Consider the following 6529-nt stretch of genomic DNA (forward strand, 5'->3'; position numbering starts at 1 on the left):
CTTCATTATTGACCTTTCTCGATTACTTCTTTGCTATTAAGATTAGAAACTAAAAGGGAATATCAGCTTTATCATACAAGTAATTGACTGCAATACTTAAAATGACTGATACACGAGAAGAGAAAATGAAATATGAAAAATCATAAGCTGAAATGGAAGAAAAGTGGATGTACACAGCAGGCTGAATACAATAATGTGTGTTTCTCTGAATTTTCCAATAATAAAGTGCCCTCAATATTACCCACTTAAATTGTAATGCCTACTTCTAGAGGATTTTCAAGGCATTCTTGAGCTTCAGACAATATATTAAACATACAGATTTTTCTTTTCTTTGCTCTGTGAAATTAATAGAACATATCACATAAATGATAAAATAAATAGCAATTAACTATATCAAAATTGATAGGTCGTGAATTTTGATTTGCATTATCTCAATATGCTAAGCACTTTTTCTTTTTTTTTAAAAAAGGTAAAATGCAAGACAACTCATCAAAAGAGATTTGTTACTTGGAATTAATCTGCATTCAGGTTTCAATCAGAAATCTGTTTGCTATCTCTGATTTTCAGCTAAGAACACAAAATTTCTTAAGATTTTTTTGTGTCCAACTTCGAATACTTGATTTTCAAACCAGAACTGAATTAAATCCAATTAGGCTTCTTAAAATCTTTTTTAAATTTTTTGCTTGGCAACCTATATTTAAATACAAGGAAAATATAGGAGTTTAATAGGAGAGCAATTTACTACTGAAAAGCTGAGCCATAAGCTTTTCATTGACTGCAGTCGTGAACAATGAGGACAAACATAAAAGAATAATACAGACAAGGAAAAATCAGGAAGGATGTGATGGAGTAGATAATGCTGAGGAGGTCAAAGAGCTTTATGCCCCTTTTGAATCAGTCTTCACTAAAACTAATTTGATTAAAGAGAAGTGACTAATGAAATTAAGGACGAATCAAAAGGATAGAGTTTAAAAGGATAGAATTTCCACACAGAACAGGTAAAGAAAGGGCTCGAGAATGCTTTACAGACCGGAACCTAGACAAAATTTATCTCAAGGTCACAGAAATCTTTCTGAAACAATCTCAGAGATAACAGTGATTAGTTTTGAGGAATAAAGTAATGAGCAACATTTTTTGGAAGCTGGAAAAATGGTATACATTCTCATTCTTTAGAAAGTGAGAAAAAGGAGGAGCAGAAAACTCTAAACTGGGAATGGAAAAATTCTGGAAAATAATAAAACTGTTTCTAAGCTCCTAGACAAATACATGCTAACCAAGAGCCACCACTGGTTTGGCCCAACTTATTGCTGAGCAACTGTTGCACGACATCTTCAGCAGTAGTGGACAAACAGTAGCAGAAATATAACTAAATTCTTATCCATTTATTGAAATTGTTTAAAAAAAAAATTTACACGTGGCATGACTTGTAATGATAAGAATAGTCTAAATGAAACTGTTTAGAAGTGGGTTCATAATTAGCTGGACGATCACAACCAGAAGTATTATCAGTGGTTCAGGATAGAATAATTCCTGAATTGAATCAACTTTCAATAGACGTCACTCCTGGAGATATACTGGCTAATATTTTAATTAATGAGAACTACATTTATTTTTTATGTATCTCTATATAGAATTGGGAATAGATTTACATATAAATACATGGAGGCCAAGCTACACTTACTAAAGACAAGTGCAAGGATCTACATTTAGGTGGTAATTCAGAGCACAAATACAGTCTGAGGATGCTATTAGCCCATTAAAACAGGTTTTTAGTTTAAATTTACATGTTACTTGTGAATGACCAATTTCATGCTGTTGTAAATACTCAAGGCATCCAAATAATATACTTGCTTGGTCATATATAGTATGCAATTTGCAATCTCTGAGCTGCAATCTTTGCTCTTCAAACATCATGTGAACAGACTGGAAAAAGTGGGGAAAAAAAAGATCTACAAGAATGACTGAAGGTTTTAAAGCCATTAATTATTAGTTAATCATTGATTAATTATTAGGTTGTTTAGCATCTACAAACACAGACAGAAGAGAAACAAGCTAATGGAATTCAAATATGTAAAAACTGCTTTAAAGAGGAAGTGAATAATCCCTTTCTCATGTTCATGGTCAATAGAAAAACAATAAAGAGCTTAAATTGCAGCAGGAGAGATTTACATTACACATTGGAAATGTTAATCTTAGACAAACATCTTTCAGGCTAGCCCTAGACATAATTGGTTGAGAGAGGAAAAGAAGAATGACTAAGTGATCTTGAAGTCCCTTCCAACATTCTTTCCTTGGTTTTATCCTCTTCTTCTGAGGAACAGAAGCTCTGGGGCTCAAAAAAACATTTCTGAGTCAGAATGTTGCATGCTGTCCATAGGTTTTACACACAAAATGGGGCTGTGATGAAGTAGCGTGGTACTCACTTAGAGCAATGCTATACTGCAAGTTACATTCCACATAAATATTCAAGGAGCCAATACTTTTATGGAAAGTTTGATTCGTAAAATAAAGGAAATACAGAAAAGTAAATTTTAAAACTGGTAATTTTTGCCTGTGTTTTTTTTATTACCTTTCTCATGAAACATAATTCTACAAGTTACAGCTTTGGTAAGAATGTGAGCGAATGAACAACAGCTAGTAATAAGGAAAACAGCCTGGGTATTGACAAACTTAAGAATAAATTCTGTAGAAAGCAAATTATTACCATCTCCATCTGGAATTTGATAGTATGTATTAGCTTTAGCAGGTATCTCCAAGGACCATATATGGATGGCTATAAAGCAGATAGCCTTATTATGTGCAAAAACCATAAACATGAAAGCAATGAGAACAGGCATAAAGTACCTTTTTGTTTGTGCCCACAATGTATATAGTACAATTTTGATGAAGGAAGTACTGACATCTGGCTTACTAGTACCTACAAATGCAGATGCAGATTTATGAATTTGTATAGACCCATTAAAGAAGAAAGACATGTTTTGTGTTAAATGATTCAGGTACATGAAACTGCAAAAACAAAGGCTAAAAAAGAAAAAGAGTGTAGTAGGCAGAACCATTAGAATATCTTGATAAATTGTTTTTGATGCTAACATATTTCATAATGAGTTTATATGGCTCTTGGCTATGCTTTTAATTAATTACTAGTTGCTTCTCTGTCTTCAAAGTTTCTGTTTCACAGGTGGTGAAGAGATGCAACTTACCAATATTTCTGGACAGTAGTGGTCTTCTTGAGAGTTTCAGGGGTTTAGGGACTCTTAAGACGGTTCATTTCTTGGAAGATGTGTTCTGAAAATCTGGACCTCTTGCTGGACTTGGAACACCTTCAAATTAAGAAATCCAAACTCACAATTTACTTTTCAAAATTGTGAATTAATGAGCTGTTTTCTAGACACCTCACTAATCTGTGATCAAATGATCATATGCTAAGTGATGAACAGAGCATAGAAAGGCAAATTTTAAATGGTAAGAGACAGATGGGAGGAACAGTTTATGCATTTAAACTATTAAGTCTAAGAAACATATCCTATCATATCTCTGCTCACACAGGTCACTGAAGTGACCATAAGTGCATCATAAATACAGTTTTGTGTACCACACATAAAATTGCAAAATACTGAGTCTATATAAATTATGTACTTGTAAAAGTCTGTTGAAGAAGAAGGAAATCTGATTTCTAAAACCACAGATCTTAAAGCATTTTTAGAACAATCCTTATCAAGTTATATTTTCCCACAAAAATTAAGGTATTGCAAAAAGTAAACCTAAAGCATGAAAAAAATTATTATTTTTTTAATTGGGACAGACATTATAGGTTTCACAGTTACTTTTATGTCAGATTAATCTTTTAATAATAATGGAGCTATCCATGCTGATGGAGATCAAATCTGTTATATGAAACCTGGTATGACTTCAGTTGACATTAGTTACTGCAATAACTATCCTCAGGTTTTTGTATTTATTTTATTTTATTTTTATGAATATCTTTTCAGGAGTGGTTCTATTTAAACAATTTTTTATGCTCAGACTTTGAGGTTTTGTTGTTGTTGCTGTATTTTGCTTGCAATATAAAATCTAATAAATAATAACAAAATAAATTCCCTTCTTTTTTTAGTCAAGAAAAATATCTGAGACATTCTATACCTCATTTGCAATTAATGCAGATGACTATGTATGTTTTAGGATCAGGTATGTATGCTTCTATGTGTATATATACCCACAAGCTTGAAAAAGAAATACAGGTTAAATATCCTTTGGCTCGTCAGCATGGATAGCCCTACATTTATCACTGGTCTCACCTCCAGTTGGATCCACACTAAACTGAAGGCTATTGGACTGCAACAGAGGAATGAAAAACTGCCATGGTCATTTCAGTAGAGCTGCCCATCATTTAAAAGGAAAGTTAATTTACATAGTATACGATTGCACTTGTCTCAAAAGGCTTTTTTATATACTACTATATATTTTAAGGGCAGATAAATACCTCATTATTTTCCAAAGCATTAATAGACTGAAACTGGATGAATGTACTGAAAGAAATCTTTGCAAATAATTGGAAGATTCAGCATTAATAATTCATAGAATGATGATAGAGTATAGAATAACCCAGAATAGACAGAATAAATAGAATAACACAAAATTACTCAGGAAAATTGAACACTGCTCTAGGAATGAATGTGTTGTATAAAGAACCTCTAGAGAAAAGCTGTACCGTAGAGGCAGGACTTTCTCTATAGGCACCAATTAGGAACTATTTCATTAAATCAAGAGAAGAAAAAACAGCCTGATACAAATTAACACACTATAGAATAAGTGATTTGTTAAGCAAGAACACTGGGGGGTCCTCAGTCTGCGATTTAATGATGTGATATTTTTTTGTCTGAACATATATTTTTCAACATATTCTTTTTTCCCCTGCTTCTGAAAGTAAATGCTTCAGAAGCAGGAGACGGTTTCTTGTATGGCTTGACTCCATGTCCATTTGCTCTGTCAGGCAGAAAATATTTGTAAATTAACAGCTGAGTCCCTGGTTATGCTTAAGGAATATTTAGATGCAGTCACAGGTACAGAGAATGAGGAAAGCTCACCTTTGCAAGTGTTCTGCTCTCAAAACTGTGTCTGAGTTGTTCAGGCCTGTTTAAAAAAAAATATATTCTAAATTACTCAAGCTACATATGTCCTCCAAGGCTGCAACCAGCTCTGTGTTGGGCAATGTTGTCTGTATTCCCTTTGTATTGGTCACCCCTTTTACTTTGGCAGCAATAAGTGTAATATGAAGACCAGCTCAATCATTAGAGAATTTAGTTATGCTGGCTGCCCGGTCAGGTTGTTGGCAGGAAGGCAACAAAATATGCACAAGCCAGGCACAGCTTTCAGAGTCAGGGGGACGGTTTCTATTTCTGTAATGCACTGTTGTGCTGATTCCCTGCATGGTATCTTGTGGGAAAGTTCTTCAAAATAAATTGTCAGAATTTCTCTAAAGGAAAGGATTACTGTTGTCAAGTAACTGTCTAAAAAGACAAAACAAGACCATAAGGAGTGAATAATGAAAGCTCATCATTGGCATATGTGAAATTCAAGTTAACGTTGGAAACTTATTTCCGCATTACTAATCAGCTAATAACATAATGTCTTCCAAGTACGTGTGTTAATAAAGACCCTGGGGAGGTAAACAAATGAAATTATGCCTTTTCTTTTGCCCAAGAGAAGAGGGCTCATGGCAGAACATTTGCAATTCTGTTGCACTACAGTAGGAAAGGGAGAAGATTCTGAGTGAATGTGTTTTGCGGCCTCGGTCTATATGCTCTTACAGCTTGGCATTTGCAGTCTTCAACAACACAAGCATCACAGGCATTTAAATAGAGAGTAATGGAGGTTGTTCATTGCTGTATTTCAATTGACATAATTGGCATTTGCTAAACAAAAAGTAAAGCATCAGGATTCATAACGGTCCTTTATATTCCTCTTAATCTATGAGCTTATGAAATCACAGGTTATTACTTACCCTAGAACCAGGGTCATTCAGCATTCTTAGTACTACCAGGATAAACCACCCTAGAAGGATACTTATTCAAGTCTTTCTTGAAAGATATCTAGCAAAAGAGCATGTTTGACTTCTAAAATGCAAATCTGGGTCTATATTCTGTAAAATAAACTCCCTGTGCCAGAACTTCAGCAGCAGTTAATTGGTGTAGCTCTGCTGAATCAGTAAAACCATGCTGTTTTATATCAGCTGAGATCCTTTTCCATGCTTATTTAGAATCTGTTTATGTAGCCTTCCCTCAGGCAGAGTTCCCATTTAAAAGGCTTATTTATTTTTTCTGACTTCGTTTATTTAATAGGTATGAAAAATATCCTTCCAGCAAGGGGTGCTACGAGGTTCCAAGTAATTGTGATTAGCGAAATTCATCATTCTCTTTAACACTGTTGATTTTATATTCTGCCTTTATTAAATAGATATTTTTAATGAATTTTTTTTCTCCAAACTCAACATATTTTCATTCAGTTATGCTGAACACTTTCTCTGGGGTAG

Source organism: Falco biarmicus, chromosome 5 (assembly GCF_023638135.1).
Source record: "Falco biarmicus isolate bFalBia1 chromosome 5, bFalBia1.pri, whole genome shotgun sequence".
Classification (NCBI taxonomy): Eukaryota; Metazoa; Chordata; class Aves; order Falconiformes; family Falconidae; genus Falco; species Falco biarmicus.